Source organism: Pan troglodytes, chromosome 11 (genome assembly GCF_028858775.2).
Source record: "Pan troglodytes isolate AG18354 chromosome 11, NHGRI_mPanTro3-v2.0_pri, whole genome shotgun sequence".
Lineage (NCBI taxonomy): Eukaryota > Metazoa > Chordata > Mammalia > Primates > Hominidae > Pan > Pan troglodytes.
The window spans coordinates 27,183,123-27,202,466 of record NC_072409.2 but is presented as its reverse complement, the minus strand read 5'-3'; the positions used below and the strand labels follow the sequence as shown (position 1 = coordinate 27,202,466).

The following is a 19,344-nucleotide window of genomic DNA, read 5'->3' as shown; positions in this document are numbered from 1 at the left end:
AGCCCTCAAAACTGTTTCAACCTCTGCCTGTTACCCAGTTCCAAAATTGCATCCACATTTTTGGGTATCTTTACAGCAGCACCCCACTCTACCAGTACCAATTTGCTGTATTAGTCCATTTTCATGCTGCTGATAAAGACATACCCAAGACTGGGTAATTTATAAAGAAAAAGAGGTTTCATGGATTCACAGTTCCACGTGGCTGGGGAGGCCTCACAATCATGAAAGAAGGCAAAAGCACGTCTTACATGGCAACAGACAAGAGAAAATGAGAGAGAAACAATAATGGAAACCCCTTATAAAACCATCGGATCTTGTGAGACTTATTCACTACCATGAGAAAAGTATGGAGGAAGCCGCTCCCATGATTCAATTATCTCCCACTGGGCCCCTCCCACAACACGTGAGAATTATGAGAGTTACAATTCAAGATGGGATTTGGGTGGGGACACAGAGCCAAACCATATCACCAGGTGAGTGCATTGGGAGAATGTCTCAGTTATCATACAAATGAAGGAGACCCCAGATTTGTATTTCCACTGTGATCTCTCTGTTACCAATGGCCAGCTGGGCATCTGCACTGGATGTCTCATGTTTTCAATTCTAGGTTTGCCCCACAAAACTTTCTCTAATCTGTCATGCCTATCCCAGTTGATAGTCCCTCCAAACAAGCTGTTGCAACAGCCAGAAACCTTCAAGTATCTTTGTCACTTAAACTTTCTAACCTTTTGTACCAAATACCATTGACTTGGCCACTAACATTTGTCCTCTCTTAAGTATTCCATAGCCAGAGTCTTAGTTTGAGATCACCTCATGTTATTATCTGAATGATTGCAGATCAGCCTGTTGCCAGTCTCTTCTATCTCCAAACCATCCTCTATGACACTACACAAATGAATTTTCTAAAATGGCAAATCTCCTTGTGTTAGCCCTCTCATCAGGCCATTCACTGAGTCCTCTTTCCTATAGGACATACGTGAACTACTCGTCAGATAATACAGTCTGGTTTCAATGAGCTCTTTAGACTAATCTCCAGTCACTTCTCTTGTGCAAACTGTATTCTAACAACACAAGCTGCACCCAGCTTGTCAAACAAGTCATTATGTTCTCAATCCACTTTCTTTGTCTTTTCTCCCCCATCAAAAAAAAAAACAGAAAACAGGAATATTTAAAATTTATTGAGTATAAGCTATGTGTCTTGCCTTTGTTACCCTTTTAATCTTCATAAAATCCCTGTAAGGTAAGCACTATCACTATTTTTTACAGATGAGGAAACTTGCTTCTCAAAGACATTCTTCCAATTTACTCACCCAGTAAAGCCCTTCTTATCCCTCAAGGTACAACTCACATTTTATCATCTAGTTCTATAGCATTCCAGTTAGAATTCAAAACATAATAGACATTCAACAAATGATTATTAAATTTAATAAAGACAAAGTAGCTGTAAAGCAACTTGACATTTGTTCTTGCATGAAATTAAGAGTGAATTTATCCACTGAAGTTTTGAGCAATGTAGAGCTTTCTCCCCTACACGTGATATTTGCACAGTTTCTTATTTGGACTTGGCATTTGTGTCCACAGTACTATTCTAAAACAGCTAGTCATATTGCTTACATAACTACCTCAAGATCCAGAGACAATGGAATACTTTTTATGATCATCACCTTCTGAGAAGTAGGTCAGAAACACCATATTTTACAGTTTTTCCTCATCTTGAGTATAAAGATAACCATTACTTCCCATTGCCCCAAAATGTCCCTTGTGAAGAGGAAGAGCATGGCTAAACTGGCTTGTACTCCCAGCGTTACAGAAGCATGAGACTGGCTCTACCTTTTACCATTGCATACTTAAGCTTGGGCAAAGAAGACTCCTGGCCTTCTCTAGCCATCTTCCTTCTCACAGATCAAGACCTTTCTGGAGCCAAGGGTATATGCTCATCCTCAACCTGCTTCTCTCCCTCTAGACCAGGCTTCTTGTACCTGGACCCCAAAATTCTCTGCCAAAGTGTCCCTGAGCTCACTTCTAGAGCCAGAGAATGCCTCTTCCCTAGGCCCTGTCTCTTGAGGAGAGACCACACCAATGACAAGAACATCCTTAGGCCCAGGGAATGGCCAATAGAGAGCCATTTGTGGGGATGCGAATGGGGATTGTAAATATGGGATAGAGTTTCCACACACATGCACATGAGACCTCTCATTGTATAAGACAGACCTAGAGTGAGAAGAGAAGGCAGAGCCAGAATATGAACTGCAGGACAGGTTCTCCCTGCTGCTATGTTCAGAAGCAAAACTTGCAGAAGTCCAAGACCCCTGATCTTCTAAGTCATTATGAAGATATATTAGTCAAGGTAGGTGGACAGAAGGTATTTTATTAGCTTGAAGTATCACTTGTAAATATTTAGACAGCATAGCACGTGGGCACTCACTTGTAGCCTTGCACTGGGCTCCACCAATTTTAGAAGTGGGCCTGAACTTACACCTACAGAGAACTGTACTGGTAGAGCAGGTCTTTGGTGCACCCAACAGAGAAAGCAAGGAGAGGCAATATCAGGAGTCAGGCAGGCAAAGGGGGAAGAGTAGTGAGAGTTTCTGCACACACATGGCATATCCAGGAATTAGCTCTTAGATAAAACAGATGAGAAAAATAAATTCTGAGCGTAGAGCTAAGTTTTGAGCCTTAATTAGAGATGGCATGAGGAAGCAGCCATGAAGAGTCCTAAGAAAGAAGTCTGGGCCAGCATCCAGGAGAACACGCCAAGCAGGAAGAAATAGACAGGAAGCCAATTCCACACCAGGCATCATTTTCGGACTCTGGGAGTGCCACTCATGATGCTTACAATGTGAATGGTGCCCTGGGGTTAGTACAATGCTGCAGCAAGGCAGCAAGGCTAGCAACAATAATTCCATGTTTCTACAAATATAGGATGACCCTGCAAGTGACAGCAATGTCAGCTATTCCTCTTGTGCTTGTGTCACCTGAATATCAATGAACAGGGTCTGCAGTGTAAGATTCTAGCGATGGAAGTCTCCAGAGGTGGTGGGAGCTGTTGACTGGGCCCATGCTGAAATAACATTGCATCAACCACTTGTAAATGCCAAATTCCACAATGGTAGGAAGGCCAACTGAGTAAAAGCTGATTGGGTATTCTGTCTAGCCTGTTACATGTCCCAAGAGAAATGAAGCAGGGGACATCCTTTCTAAGTCATGCTCAAAATCAAGAAACACAGATAAGTCAATGCCCAGTTCTGTCTAAAGACAGAAAATTTTCCAGTCAGAATATATATGCTAACAAAAAAATCCTTGGACAATCTCTCAGGAATTCCAATGTATCACAGAATGTATGTTAGTGAAGCTAAATGTAATCAAAGGGTTGATTCTGGAATCACAAATCCAGGTTCCTGATAGTAAGCAACAGAAACTAACAAAAGCTAGTGTAAGCAAAAATGATGATGATGATGATGATGACGGAATGCTTTGGAGGAGCTCTCTGAATTGAAGGGAAGTCTAGTAAATTAGTCTTGGAAAAGACAAACCCTATAAACACACCAAGGGATCTCATTTAGAAAAAATCTTAGGAAACTAGAAGGGTGGATAAGTTTCAATGATTCTCAGTACTTTTTTCTCTATATACAGGAGTCATATTTCAGAGAAAAAAAAGCATTCAACTGGCCTAGTCAAGACTATTCATATACGTAGTGTATAGGAATTAGGGAAAACAGGATACCTTGACTAACACTCCTACAAAACTGCATCAAATAGGGAAAGTAAAATTCCCCTCCAAAAGAAGGTGAAATGGACACAAGGCAGCCAAAAATTAGTAAAGGTCATTGCAGCTACTTATTACATTTGTGAATTTAGGTAAATCATTTACCCACTTGGATTTTCTGCTAAAATGTGACATCATAGGTCAGAGACCTTTGTCTCACTTTCTCATTGATGTATCCCAATTGCCTCAGGTGAAACCTGACACATGGAGGATGCTTCATGAATACTTGTGGAAAGAATGACTCTCTCCAAGACTCTTCCCACAGTTGAAATGGAGATGCCTTGTAGAGTCCACAAAATGTCTAGTACATTGCTATAACACAGTAGCTGCTCAAAAAATTCTGATTATAGTTACTGTTTTTATTAGGATAAATAGTACTAGAATAATTTGCTATAAACAACATAGAAAAATTCCAGTGTTAATATATCCAAGTTACTCTATGGAATCCCAACACAAAACAAAAGTTATTCATTATGAATTCAATGAAGCCTGTTACCAAATCTTGGGACAAAGTAAATGATTTGACCGATGATGTAGTCTTATGAACAGAAATGAAAAAGTTAATTTAAAAAGACTCGCATTGGTGCCACACTTAGACTACCAGACTCCCTGAAACTGCATGTCCTCAGGGAGTCTGGCAGTCTAAGAGTGGCACTAAGTGTCATTAGCGCCAGACCCAAAATATAATAACCTGATTATCTCTGGGCTTTCAATAATGATGTCATTCTTTTCTTTCATTCTTAGTTGATTTAATTTTCCTTACTACATAGCAGATATTCCAATAATTTTCATAAGTCTCTGCAAGACCCCACTTCCACCTAGACTCCAAATCATATTCCCCCTGCTTTTTCCTGGGCATTATTTCAGCAATCATCTCTTCTTTACTGGGTCTTCAATCCCCAACACACCCCTACCGTTTCAAGTTTCCCTTTTCTCAGACTACAAAACAGCTCACTATTCCCTTTCCTAAAACTACTTTTATGACATTTATTCTCCTTCAATTACTGTATCTTTTCTGCCTTTGCTTTCATTGACAATCTGCTTTGCAAGTTCTCTACACTCAGTCTCCTCTTCCCACTCACTCTTCAGCTCATTGAAACTGTCTCCTGCCCCCTCCACCCTTTTGAAGCTTTTGAGACAGAAGTAGGCCCTGCTGAGTGCTAGATCCAGGTCTGCTACTTCCATGGCCCCCACCCCAGTCCCCTCTTCAGTATGTGAGCATTCAATTCTAGTTGGATTTTCTGGCTTGTTCTCTCGGCAAATATACACTGAGTACCTATTAGTCACCATCCTGGGTACCAGAAATATAAAAGTGAATAAGATCTAAATGCAAAAATGATCTAAACGCAACAGTGATCTAAATGGAATGTGGTATCCTGGCTTGAATTCCAGAATAGTGAAAGGATATTTGTGGAAAATCTGGCGAAATCTGGATAAAGTCTGTAGTTTAATTAATAGCATTGTACTAATGTAACTTCTTAGTTTTAACAAATGTACCCTGGTTATGTAAAATGATAATGTTAGGGGATGCTGGGTGAAGGATATATGAGAATTTTCTATAATATCTTTGCAACTTTTCCATAAATCTAAAATTATTCCAAATTGTAAAAGTCTTAAAAATTGAGTAAGGTATGTTCCCTGCCATCAGTGAGCTCACAGTGATACACAATCTTGGGATAAATGAGGCAAATTGTGGGAGAAAAACTATGAACTACCGATTCTTCCATCGAAAATGAATGCAATCTGCCTTTTTTCCCCATCATGAGTTGTACAATTTTGTATGCATCTATGTACCACACTGTAAACATTTCATGAGGACAGGACAGAGGAGTATCTAAAGGTGAATTTTTTCACAGTTCTAAATAATACATTTTGAGGCTTTGGAGGTCTCAGATTGATCGAAGCCAACCCTAGCTAAATCACTCCACTTTCTAAGAAGTTGAATTTAAACATATTACTTACATACTTTCTTTGTTCTTTTCAAGGCAAATAGTTTAATGTTTGAGGGAGTAGTAGGCCAAATAGAGGTGATTTTTGTTGTTGTTGTTGTTGTTGTTTTTTAGCCTTCTTATTGTCTGGCTGCCAGGGTTCCTGGAAATGGGATTTTTAATGAGCTTTTTTTTTTTTTCTGGAGAAGACTTTGATGTGGTTGAAAATTTATTCTCTCTCGAGCGTAGGCAGGGCACCAATTAACCCACACAGAGTGCCCTTGCTGTCCTCCCAGCTTGGAGTTTATTACACTTACCATGTAGTGTATAACACTATTATCCCATCTCCTTTGTGCTTCCCTCCTGTGGACTCAGAGCAATTTCTTAAGCAGCTTTCTGCTGTCTCTCTCAGTCTTTTAAATATCTCCATTTTGCTTTTTTCCATAAATAATCTTCTGATTGCAATGGGGCTGGAAGAGAGAGGAAAGGTGAAATAGGAGAGCTGCTTCTTCAACCAGCTGATTGAGCCAGGAATAATGGTGGTTTTAATCACTTCAAAATCCATTTATGCAGAACCTACAACATGATAGACATAAGGGTACAGAGATGAATAAATAAGAAATGGGACTAAGGACTTGCAATTTTATGGTGGAAAGTGTCACATACCTAAGTACAGAACAAGGCAGAGAGAAATGAAGGCTACAATTATTTCCCTGGTATTTTTTTAAGTGACAGCTACATTAAAGAATTGTTTTTGTACTACAATGACATTGCTCTTGGTTAAATGGAAATAAAGCAACTCTGTGACTCTAAGACCTTCAGTTTGATGGTTGGAAAAAGAACTAAGAAAGTTAAAGAAAAGTAATTTAAATATGAAAGTTGGAAGCATCAGGCCAAAATGTGCAGGGTCTCAAGTTGCCAGCATTCTGTTCTCCACTACTGCTCCAGTGGGCTGACTCAACATCTCTCTTCCTTCTCCATTTAGGGTTTCAGATTTTTCTTTTTAATAGAGACAAGGCCTTGCTTTGTCGCCCAGACTGGAGTGCAGTGGTGTGATCATAGCTCACTGCTGCTTACGCTCCGGAGCTCAACCTCCTGCCTCACACTTCCCAGTAAATGGGACTACAGGTGCACACCAACAAGCCCAGCTAATTTTTTAGTTTCTTGTAGAGATGATGGTCTCACTATGCGGCCCAGGCTGGGCTGGCTTCAAGTGATCCTCCTGCCTCAGCCTCCCAAAGCATTGGGATTACAGGAATGAGCCACTATGCTTGGAGAGGAAATTAAAAAAAATTTTTTTTCATTAAAAAGTTCAGTTCTGGCTGGGCACGGTGGCTGCTCACGCCTCTAATCCCAGCACTTTGGGAGGCCGAGGTGGGCAGATCACCCGAGGTCAGAACTTCGAGACCAGCCTGGCCAACCTGGTAAAGCCCTGTCTCTACTAAAAATACAAAAATTAGCCAGGCTTGGTAACATGTGCCTGTAATCTCAGCTACTCGGGAGGCTGAGGCAGGAGAATCGTTTCAACCCAAGAGGCAGAGGTTGCAGTGAGCCAAGATCACGCCACTGCACTCCAGCCTGAGTGACAGAGCAAGACTCCATCTCAAAAAAAAAAAAAAGTTCAGTTCTCCCTTTGGGAGGCCAAGGAGGGAGTATTGCTTGAGTTCAGAAGTTTGAGACCAGCCTAGGGAACATAGGAAGAACCCCATCTCTACAAAAAATTAAAAAGTAGCCAGTCATGGTGGCACACAACTGTTGTCCCAGCTACTCAGGAGGCTGAGATGGGAAGATGGTTTGAACCCAGGAGGTCAAGTCTGCAGTGAGCCATGATCATGCCACTGCACTCCAGCCTGGGTGACAGAGCGAGACCCTGTCTCAAAAAAAAAAAATTATATATATATATATATATATATATATATATATATATATATATACACACACATATAGTTAAAGAAGTTCAGACCTTCATGACATGGCAATACCTATCTGCAAGGGAGGCTAGTAGGTGGAGTCTGTAGCTGAGCAGTCACCTGGTCTTCTGCAATTCCTATCACTAATAGGAAGGTGGAGAGAATGGATACTTAGGGAGAATTGGCAATCTCTGCTGGGGGGGGTGGGGCCAAAGAATGAAGAGTGTTAATGCCCTGAATTGAAATTTTTTTGTTCAGTTTAGACTCTTTCCTGGTTTCTAAGCCTACATATTCAAGATACATACAGGACATTTCCACTTGGATATCCAACAGGCACTTGAAACAGCATACATGTGACAAACACTGCTGATTGTCCTCTAGATTCCGTTAATCTCCCCTGATTCCTTTAATAATGGAACACCAGAATTTTCAATGGTACATAGCCGCCCAAGTGAAAACATTTTCTGGCCTCTCTTACATCTAGCTATGGTGTTTTGATTAAGATTGATCAACAAATGTGAGCAGAGTGAATGTAGGCAGAAATGATGAGCTCAGCCTCTGAATCATTCCCCCAAAGAGAAGGTGTGTGTGCAGTGTGTCCATGATGGCCAGGGCTGGAGCAATTATCCCAGATCTTGATATGGAAACCACATGTTGTGAATGACAGAAAAAAAGGGTAGAAGGAGCCTAGGTCTCCAAAAGTTTTGAGCCGCCTGAGCCACCTATTCTGACATTTAAAGAACTGAAAGATAAACTTTATCTTTCTTTAAGCAATTGTATTTGGAGGTGTCTATCATAACACCTTAACCAGGAACCCTAACTACCTCTCCAGTGCCTCTAAGTATATGACCACAAAAGTTTCTGAGTTTCCTGAGCCAGAACAAATAAGTCATCCCTGACTTCCTTTCTCTTCTTCATGTCCAATACCAAACATGCCCATTTCTGTCCATTTTACCTCCTAAATATTTTAGTTCATCTTTGTTCTAATCCTAACTAATAATGCCTGGGTCCTGCTTCTCTTGCTTGGACATGTTTATAGCTGCTCTTTCCACCTCTAGTCTTGTCTACCGTCAATCCATTCTTCCAAGGCACAAATAGAATCACACCTCCCTCTGTCTGAAATCCCTCAATGATTCCCCATTCTCTACAGGATCAAATCCAAGCTCTTTAGCAAGACACTCAAAGCTCTTCATGATGTGGCCCCTGTTCAGCCAGCTGATCTCTCATTATGGCCCCGACATACCACACTACTTTCTATATCAGCGCTTTTGCATATACTATTGCCTCTGCCTGAAAATCTCTGTACTTCCCTGTCTTCATTAAAAAAAAAAAAAAAAAGTTTTCTTCTTTAAAACCTAGCCAGATACCGGCTGCAATGTGCTGCTTTTTCATTTTGTGCATGATTGAATTGTTATATTTCTCACATTCAGCAATACATTGCTCCTTTATATCCTGTAAGTTCACTGAAAGCCCAGACTGGAGTGCAGTGGTGCGATCTTGGCTCACTGCCACCTCCGCCACCCAGGTTCAAGCAATCCTCCTGCCTCAGCCTCCCGAGTAGCTGGGATTACAGGTGCGCGTCACCATGCCTGGCTAATTTTTGTATTTTTAGTAGAGGCGGGGTTTCGCCATGTTGGCCATGCTGTTTTTTGTTTTGTTTTGTTTTGTTTTGTTTTGTTTGAGGCAGGGTATTACTCTGTCACCCAGGCTGGAGTACAACGGCGTGAACTCAGCTCACTGCAACCTCTGCCTCCTGGGCTCCAGCAATCCTCCCACCTCAGCCTCCCAAGTAGTTGGGACCATAGGCACGCGCCACCATGCCCAGCTAATTTTTTTGTGTTTTTAGTAGAGACAGGATCTCACTATGTTGCCCAGGCTGGTCTCAAACTCCTGAGCTCAAGTGATCTGCCCACCTCGGCCTCCCAAAGTGCTGGGATTACAGGCATGAGCCACCACACCTGGCCATGAATCTTATTCATTTCTGAATAGCAAGTTGTGAGATTCAATATGAAATAGATTGATAGATGAATGGATGAATGGAAGAATGGGTGAAAACACTAAATGAAAGAAGATTAGAAAACAGATTGAAAATACAGTGTACCACCAGACCTGGCAGTAGCAGCTATCTCAGGCTACCTTATGAGTAGCTTACTCTGAAACTCAGCTATCTAAAAGCAACCTTCAGCATCATCTAAAACGCATTTCCAGCTACCAACTGAACAAGGAACTTGGGACTATGTTCGTGCTTTCTCCTGAAAACAAAACAAAACAAAAAAAGGAACTTGGGAAACATAGATTACGAACGCAACTATGATTATTTTTTAAATTTCTAGAATGATTGCCTTGGTTATATTTTGTCTGTCTCCCTACAACAGGAAAACTCAAAGCTATAAGGACATATTTGCTTCCTTTCAGCACACACACAAAAAAGACAATAAGATCTGAAAATACAAAACCTCATGCTGATGAAAATCTGAAGGCTATTCAACCCCAAAAGAGAAAGTAGGCAGTGGCAAGTAAGAATACAGGCTGAGTCCCTGGGGATTTGAAAGGACGATCAAAGATCCCCTTAAGAAGCTCTTCTTTTCCTTAGTCAAGAGTTCCCAGAGTTTTCTGAAGAGAGCTTTAAACACATTGAAGTCTACCTGCTCTTTTTGCAAATTCAGAATTGCAAATTAAACAGTTGTCTAAGTTTATATAACTATCCAGTAGCAGAACTAAGACTATATTGTCAAAACACATAGAAACAAATGGACTCTGTGAAAACCATCCTGGAAATTACCAAACTAGTTCAGAAAAGAAAAAAAAAGTGTAAGGATTTTACATAATAATATAGTCTATTCAAAGCTCACAATATGCAACACAGATACCCTTCAAAACCTTATGTCAAGGGTCAGGGGAGGACTGGTGGTTTCAGCGGAATAGCATTGGAACATGCTCAATCTAAATTCAGATGGGTTTGGGCATGACTGGATGTTTGATGGAATCGCCCATGCAGGGCTATTTACTAGAAAAGTGAGAAGCTTTTTTGCTAAAAACCCATCATAAGGAAAGGAAATATGTGGCATGCATGCTTAGGCGAAGCACACTGGTAAGGACCAGAAGGAAGGTGTCATTTTCAGTACAGCGTTGTGTTTGCAGCTCAGATTTTTCTCCAGCACGATCCCTTTCCCCTAAGGATCTGTGCTGGAGCCCTGTGGATACTAAATTGTAAACAGAAAAGAACTGGATTTAGACATCTATGAGGACACTAAAACACAAGGCAGAATTGTTCTTTAAAGAATTTAGTCGTATAATGAAGTGTGGGTCAAAGGAACCGGAGAGAGGTCAAAAGGTATTTTCTGTAAGCAGCAAGCTGGCTTTAGGGGTAGGGAAGGAGGACTCAAGGGAGAACATCTCTCACCGGACCTGGGGATGTCAAGGACTTGAGAAATGAGCCAGACCAGCCTCCTCCCAGCATAGAGAAGGACCACTTAAAAAAGCATACTGTGTTCATAGCCTATAATCAATTTTTATGTTTTTCTTTTCTCTTTAAAAGTCTGTCATTCGCAATTTTTCACATGCTTTATAGTCTTCATGATTTTTCACCCACTTCACAATAGCCCATTAAATGACTATGCTGAGATTTGCTTAACCATCCCCCAAATTTAAACATTTACGTTGCTTCAAATGTTGTAAAGAACATATATCTTCAATAGCCTTTCCCTGAATCAATGCATTCTAAATTCCTGGGAGGAGTTGGATATTGAGTCAAAGTAAATAAACAATTTTCATTCTCAATAAATATAATCAAATCAGCTTTCTGTGATGATTTTTTTCCTTCAAAATGTGCTCTTACCAAAAATAATTAAAAAAATCATTTTCATTACTTTTTCTTCAAATTTGGGGTATTGTCATTTTAAGAATTTCAACTTCTATCTTACAATTTTTCTTCTTTTCTTTGTTATTTCATTAAGTGGGGAGTGGCATCTTATTGTTTCCTTTCCCTTGATTTCCAATGGAGATTTTTTTTTTCACATTTACTTAACTTCATTATCTTTTGAAATTATCTTATTTCCTTTGCTCCTTAAAATTCTGTTGAACTCTGCCCTCTAATAATTTTTCATAGGTTTTAGATAACTCTAAATACAATCTTTAGACTTTGTGCCCAAGTACAAAAGGAATCATAGATGCAGACTATAAATGAATGTAAAATAATATCTGTATATACAATGCATAAAATAAGTTACAGTTTTTATAATTTTATACTGTCTTGTTGGACAAAGGGGGTTGATTACTGATGTAATCAATTGTTGATGCTTACTAATATGATGTATATTTCTGAAAAGATGGCAAGATGTAAGAACCTAAAAAATATTATGTATAGATTTTATACGAATGTATACACATAAAAGTACAACTCATGAATAAAAAACACATGTCCTCATAATAATAGTTACCATTAAAGAGTAACTGCTAGGTGCCTGGAACATTATTTAACAAATTTTTCTTTTTTTTTTTTTTTTTTTTTTTGTGAGACAGAGTCTTGCTCAGTCACCCAGGCTGAAGTGCAGTGACACTATCTCGGCTCACTGCAGCCTCAACCTCCTGGACTCAGGTAATTCTCCCACCTCAGTCTCCCAACTAGCCAGGACTACAGGGACGCGCCACCATGCCCAGCTATTTTTTTTTTTTTTATATCTTTTGCAGAGAAAGCATTTTGCCCTGTAGCCCAGGCTGGTCTCAAAGTCCTGGGCTCAAGCGATCCTTTTGTCTCAGCTTCCCAAAGTGTTGGGATTACAGGTGTGAGTCACTGCACCTGGCCACAGATTTCTTATTCTTATAACAAGGTCGATTTTATGAATAAGGAAACTGAGGTTCAAGGTCACACTTGCTAGCAAATGCTACAGCAACAATTCAAACCCTGATCAGTATGATTTCAAAGTCATAAGCTTCCCATGATGCTCTTCTTCACCACTGAGTTGCAAGGTAAGTCATACAAAAGAGTTAAAAGGCCATAAAACTCCTATTTCCTGCTCAAGTCTTTTATTCAGAATTAACGTTCTGTGATGTGTAATTTTATGGCTTTTTGAAAAAAAAAAGAATTCTATGCTAGCTTGGGAATACACGCAGTCAAATGAGATTCTAATTAGACAAATACCACAGAAATACTAAGACCCCAAAATTGTACATTTTGTTTCTACCTATCAAAGTATGCCCTAGATATTTTTGTTTCATTCAAAACAAGTAGAAATTCCCCTTTCAGATAAATAACACCGACCAGAGACTGTTAGGATGCGCTCTTTCTCCCAAGTGAGAGAGAGAAAAATCTGCCTAAAGCCTTCTAGGATTCACCATGTTTGCATAATACCATGACCTCTGTTATCTAAATATTGACATTTTACCCTTTTATGGGATTTTTACATATTCTAGATTGAATGTAATAATTAAAAACATAAGCATCCTTTACAATTGGAAAGTGACTTCTCTGTTTTCCAGTTTTAAGGAAAATCTCATAGAATTAATATTATGCAACAGATAGTTCCTGCTTTAGTAGCTTAGGATATAAAACAAAGTCACTTATTTTTGAATCCTTCATCTCTCTTTAAAGCACGCCTTTTATTCTTCCTCCTTCAACACACCACTATCACATCCAAGATAAGTCCACCAACCCCAAGAATTGACTGTTCAATTCAAAGCTTCATTCCTGGTTACAAATGCCTTTTAGAGAGAGAGAAAAAAAAAATAACTTTTATTTTAGGTTCAGGGGTACATGTGCAAGTTTGTTATATAAATAGACTCATGTCACAGAGGTTTTTTGTACAGATTATTTTGTCACCCAGATGCTAAGCCTAGTACCCAATAGTTATTTTTTCTGATCCTCTCCCTCCTCCCACCCTCCACCCTCAAGTTGGCCCCAGCGCCTGTTGTTCCCGTCTTTGTGTCCATGTGTTGTCATCATTTAGCTCCCACTTATAAGTAAGAACATGCAGTATTTGATTTTCTGTTCCTGTGTTAGTTTGCTAAGGATAATGGCCAATGGAACAAAACAGAAAGCCCAGAAATAAGGCCACACATCTACAACCATCTGATCTTCGACAAAGCTGATAAAAACAAGCAATGAGGAAAGGACTTCCTATTCAATAAATGGTACTGGGATAACTGGCTAGCCATATGCAGAAGATTGGACCTCTTCCTTACACCATGTATGAAAACAAACTCAAGATGGATTAAAGACTTAAATGTATAACCCAAAACTATAAAAACCCTAGAAGGCAATCCAGGCAATACCATTCTGGACATAGGAACAGGCAAAGAGTTCATGACAAAGATGCCAAAAGTAATTGCAACAAAAGCAAAAATTGACAAATGGGATTTAATCAAACAAAAGAGCTTCTGCACAGCAAAAGAAACAGAGAAAACAGACAACCTACAGAATGGGAGAAAATATTTGCAAACTATGCATCTGATAAAGGTCTAGTATCCAGCATCTATCAGGAATTTAAACAAATTTATAAGAAAAAAACAAGCAACCCCATTAAAAAGTGGACAAAAGACACAAAACAGACACTTCAAAAGAAGATATAGATGTGGCCAACAAGCATATGAAAAAAAGCTCAATATCACTCATCATTAGAGAAATGCAAATCAAAACCACAAGGAGATACCATCTCACACCAGCCAGAATGGCTATTATTAACAAGTCAAAAAATAACAAATGCTGACAAGGTTGTGGAGAAAAGAGAACACTTATGCACCATTGGTGGGAGCGTAAATCAATTCAACCATTATGGAAAGCAGTGTGGTGATTCCTCAAAGAGCTAGAAACAGAACTACCATTCGATCCAGCAATCCCATTACTGGATGTATAAAAGGAAAAGAAATTGTTATATCATAAAGATGCATGTATGCATATGTTCATTGCATCACTATTCACAATAGCAAAGATGTGGAATTAACCTAAATGTCCATCAAAGGTAGACTGGATAAAGTAAACGGTGGTACATATACACCATGAAATACTAGGCAGCCATAAAAAAGAGTGAGATCATGTCCTTTGCAGGAACATGGACGGAGCCAGAGAGAAAATTTTGTCTACCAGATGGCCCCATACCCGACTGCCTCTGGGGCTGACACTGCCACATAAGGTCACTAGTGAAGCCCAGGTGGTTCGGTAACTTAGGTATGATCCAGCTTTTTTTCCTGATAGATTTATGGCAAAATGGGCCCACACTTCTATCAAAATCTTGCAACCCATCAGCATTTTTTTTTTTTAAGACAGAGTCACACTCTGTTGCCCAAGCTGGAGTACAGTGGCTCAATCTCTGCTCACTGCAACCTCCGCCTCCCAGGTTCAAGTGAGCCTACTGCCTCAGCACCCCCTAGTAGCTGGGATTACAGGCACATGCCACCATGCCTGGCTAATTTTTGTATTTTTAGTAGAGACGAGGTTTCGCTATGTTGGCCGGGCTGGTCTGGAACTCCTGACCTCAGGTGATCTACACGTCTCGGCCTCCCAAAGTGCTGGGATTACAGACGTGAGCCACTGCGCCCAGCCAACCCATCAGTGTTGTGATAACTGTGCTCCACTTCCAGGCATAGACCCCTTAGTTCAGGCTTTTCTACCAATGGCAACAGATGTCATCTGAAGTTTATTCACCCAAGTAGTACAGAACCCAAGGCTAAAAGATAAGCAATACGTGTAGGCAGATTGTGAGTACCTGGACATCATTAACCAATAATTTACCACTTGTGCAATTATTGACTTTATTGGGCAAAAAATAAAAGAGGAAACACAGCCACATGCTTCGATGTGGTCCATATCATTTGGGTTCACAGATTCTTAGAACTCTCAACCAATAGCTCAGACTCAACCCTGTGCCTTACTTATTTTGACCTTATACACACCTGCAAGCATCATTTTCCCCAGGAAACACTCAGCACAAGGATGACTGGATTCAAGGAAGTTTCAGATCTCAGCACCTACTATCTAGGATTTATTCATTCTCTCTCTCTCTCTCTCCCTCTGTCTCTCTCTCTTTCCCTCCCTCCCCTCTCCCCCATAGAGCCTGCGATCAGAATATATAATTTCTTCTCATTCTCCAGATCTACCCCCTCTTTCTAGCTTCTGTACGGCTTTTTTTTTTCATGAAGTATCCAACCATGTTAAAATTGAAAAAGTTTCTTTCAGAATCTGTTTTATATCAAATGAAATTAATTGTGATGAATTGTAAATATGGCAATGAGCAGATAAATTCTTATTGTCCTTAAGTCCATCCTGAGAATAGGTCCAAGAGTTTAAGATGTGATGAGACAAAACATGCTTTCAGACATGAGAATTTCAAATCTGTACAAGAAGATAATAAAAACTGTGAATGTATATTAAAGTTATATACTTTAACCACGGCAATATACATATACTCCGGCCACTGTTTATGGTAAGAACTTGAATGAGCATTATCAGAGCTCTTCAAGGAATTGTCCCTCACATTAAAAAAAAATGCTGTCTCCATAACAAGAAATAAAAATTAGTACCTCCAAAAAGAGGACTGGGAACAGATGTAAGCTCTAGAAAGTTCAGAAAGTGACTACCAAGGGACCTTGATTTTTTATTTTTAAAAAATGCACAAGAGTCAGAAGTGTTTGGCAACATATGAATGAAAATCAGCCTGCATAACTTTAATTGGGTACTGGAAATTGTTCCATGTGTTGCCAACAAAAACAGACGGAGAGTATCATTTCAAAGAAAGAGGTAATGAAACTTCCCTTGAAGGAATTGCTTAAGAAAAATGGTAACACTTGATGACAGAGTAACCTTTAAGAGCACACATCATGTGACATGTAAACAGAAGAAACACAAAAGCAAAGACTTAGAGTAAACTAGCTCACTTCATTCCTAATGCATATCAGTCTGTTACCTGGGAGCACCAGCTCCTCACCTAGCCACCATCTGGTCATCAGGTATCTCATGACATTGCCATTTAGAAGGAGAGAATGACCTGGCCATCTGCCTTATCTGAGGTCTATTCACCCAAGTGATGGAGAATCCCAAATAAAAGGTAAGGAACATGTGTAGGCAGATTGTGAGAATCTGGACATCACGAACCTAATAATTTGCCTGGCCAGGTGCAGATCCCAGCACTTTGGGAGGCCAAGGTGGGTGGATCACCTGAGGTCAGGAGTTCAAGACCAGCCTGACCAACATGGTGAAACCCATTCTCTACTAAAATCCACACACACACAAATTAGCTGGGTGTGGTGGGCACCTGTAATCCCAGCTACTCAAGAGGCGAGGCTGGGAGAATTGCTTGAACCCAGTATGTGGAGGGTGCAGTGAGCCGAGATCATGCCACTGCACTCCAGCCTGGGCGAGAGAGTGAGACTCCATCTCAAAAAAAAAAAAAAAAAAAACCACTGGATTTATTAAAATAAAACTCCAATTGCAAGAAGATTCTTATGACTCATGGGTAAGGGGAATTTTCTCATTCCAGTAAACGAATTTCTGAAACATATCCACAGCTGTTGTAGAGCCATAATTAAGACTGGAAATTAGGGAGTTCAATTTGAGATGATAACCTATCATTAATCATTCAAAATAAATAAATACTCCAAAAAAACACATCTTTGTGTGGCATTTTAGAATAGGTAGGATAACAAATGTTACTGACTCCCTATCATCCTTGACCAACAACTCAAAGAATTCAATCACTCTTTCCCACATCGATGCCCTGTTTCATGTGGTTTTCCCTTGTTGTCCACTATCAGCAATATCGCTGACTCTGTTCCTCCATTTTATCCTTAATCTGCTAGCGTCACTTCCAACACTGAAAGCCATTTTATCAATCTGTGTTTGTTCCATTATTGAACAGTTGAAAACTCATTCTAACTCTAGGCCATCAAACTGGGAAAACTAGCTCTAACCTGGTTTTGCTTCCACCTGCCTATATGGCCTTGAGTGAGTTACAACACTTTCTGGGTTGTCAATTTTGTCATTGTTAAAGTAAAGGGTAGGACTAGATAACTCTAAGACCCCTGTCCAGTGATCACATTCTTATTCTAAATCTCATAGCAGTATTAAAGTGTTTCCAGCTCTTAAAGCACTTTCACCGCATGCATCATTGAATTTGGCCCTTATACAGCCCTATCGGGTTGGTAAGGTGGGAATTACTAGCCTCATTGTAGAATGAGGGAGATGGGGCTTAGCATTAAATAAGCTTACTGTACCACACTGCTTCTTGGTAGCAGGTCTTCTGAGTCCTCCGTGCCTTTTCCACTTCACTGAGCTCTTCCATAACAGACAGGTAAGATGAATGGAAGCTCCCAATGGGCAGGCTTGATGGACGAGGACAGCCAGGGCTGTGGCTAACGACTGGGTTTTGTTGGCTGTCTGCCTTCAGCTGGCCTTTTTCTTGATGAATGTCTGAATGAGGTGCACTGGTAGAATTCTGAGGAGGCACAAGGAAGGGGATGAGGAGCTTCAGGCAAATGGTGGGAAAGAGAAAGTGAAAAGGGAAGAAGTAGAGCAGCTGCTATGTGGAGTGAAACTAACTTTACGGAAGAAAGATGCTTACAGAGGACTTTTAGGGAGTTTTGTTCTAACATATGCACTGAAACCCTTCCCCCATCTTCACAAGAAAACAATAGTAAAGATCATCATTTTTTAAATGTTTTTGAGTTAGACTTTTGTATTTTGCATTGACTTTTAGATGTATGGATTTCTCCGATGAGTTCCAACATTTGGGTTATAATAAAAAGAAAAACACATTTACACTATTACCATTACCAACGAGCCAAAATTAGGCAAAGCAAAAAGTACATACTCCCCCTGCTCCCTCTCTTAACCCCCACCCCGCCAAACACACACTTACTGAAAGGATTTGTGAGTCATTATTGTGACCTAACAAATGTAATGCTTTTCTCATATTTTTACTGTAGAAACAGCAAATTACAGGCCCATTGACTGGCCAGTATACCTGGGAGACACTGTTCGGTATAGATTGTGATAGATCAAATAGGAAGATATAAAAATGCCCTTCCATCTGACCCCAACTGAGTGCTGAACCTGCAGGTGCAGGTGCTGAAACTGGTCCCCATTATCTGAATGTTAAGGATTCATCTGGAATGTGAGAAAGCTCCAATGTCCTAAAAACAAATCTGCAGCATAAAACTAAGGAGAGGATTTGAATTTTCTGACCTAAATAAGTCTCCTTCAATCCCAAAATGTCTCCCAAAAGACAATATTTCCCAACCTGAGAAATTTGAGATTGTGGAGGGCTGCAAGTTGTCTGCAAATCAATATGGTATACACATTCTTTTCAACTAATAGGTGCCTAAAATACAACACCTTTCCTACTGAGGTGGGAAAAAAAAATGACATTCCAAACTTGAAAAGCTTGTAAATTTACTGGCATATGAAGAAACACAGTTAAGTCTCGCTTAGTGTCAGGTCAAAGTAAAGAAACTTTTTGTACTTCATAGTTTTAATCTGTTTTCCAAGTCCACTCATAAAATTTGCCATGTGCAAGGAACAACATAGTATTCAGCTAATCTGTTTGGCGGATGAATAAACTTTACTATTTCACCTTGGGAAATCATTTTTTTAAAAAAGCACATTCAGAGGAATATGCTTTTAACTTCTGTAATACAATGGAAGCAAAGCAGAATATCACAAACTTCTTACTCAATATGGTAGAATTGTTACGTACAGAACATACAAATTCCGTACAATATAGTTACAGTGAAACTCAGAAGGTCTATTTCT

General features: G+C 39.8%; 1 long non-coding RNA gene across 1 annotated transcript; it reads right to left on the bottom strand.

Moving 5' to 3' along the window:
• Nucleotides 1–4,966: 4,966 nt before the first annotated feature.
• Nucleotides 4,967–18,414, bottom strand: LOC134807724 (uncharacterized). The gene is made up of 3 exons (XR_010148881.1): nt 17,808–18,414; nt 6,012–6,164; nt 4,967–5,857 (listed from the first exon to the last, which is right to left on the bottom strand). It is a non-coding gene; the product is annotated as an uncharacterized LOC134807724 (long non-coding RNA).
• Between the last annotated feature and the right edge of the window lie 930 nt (nt 18,415–19,344).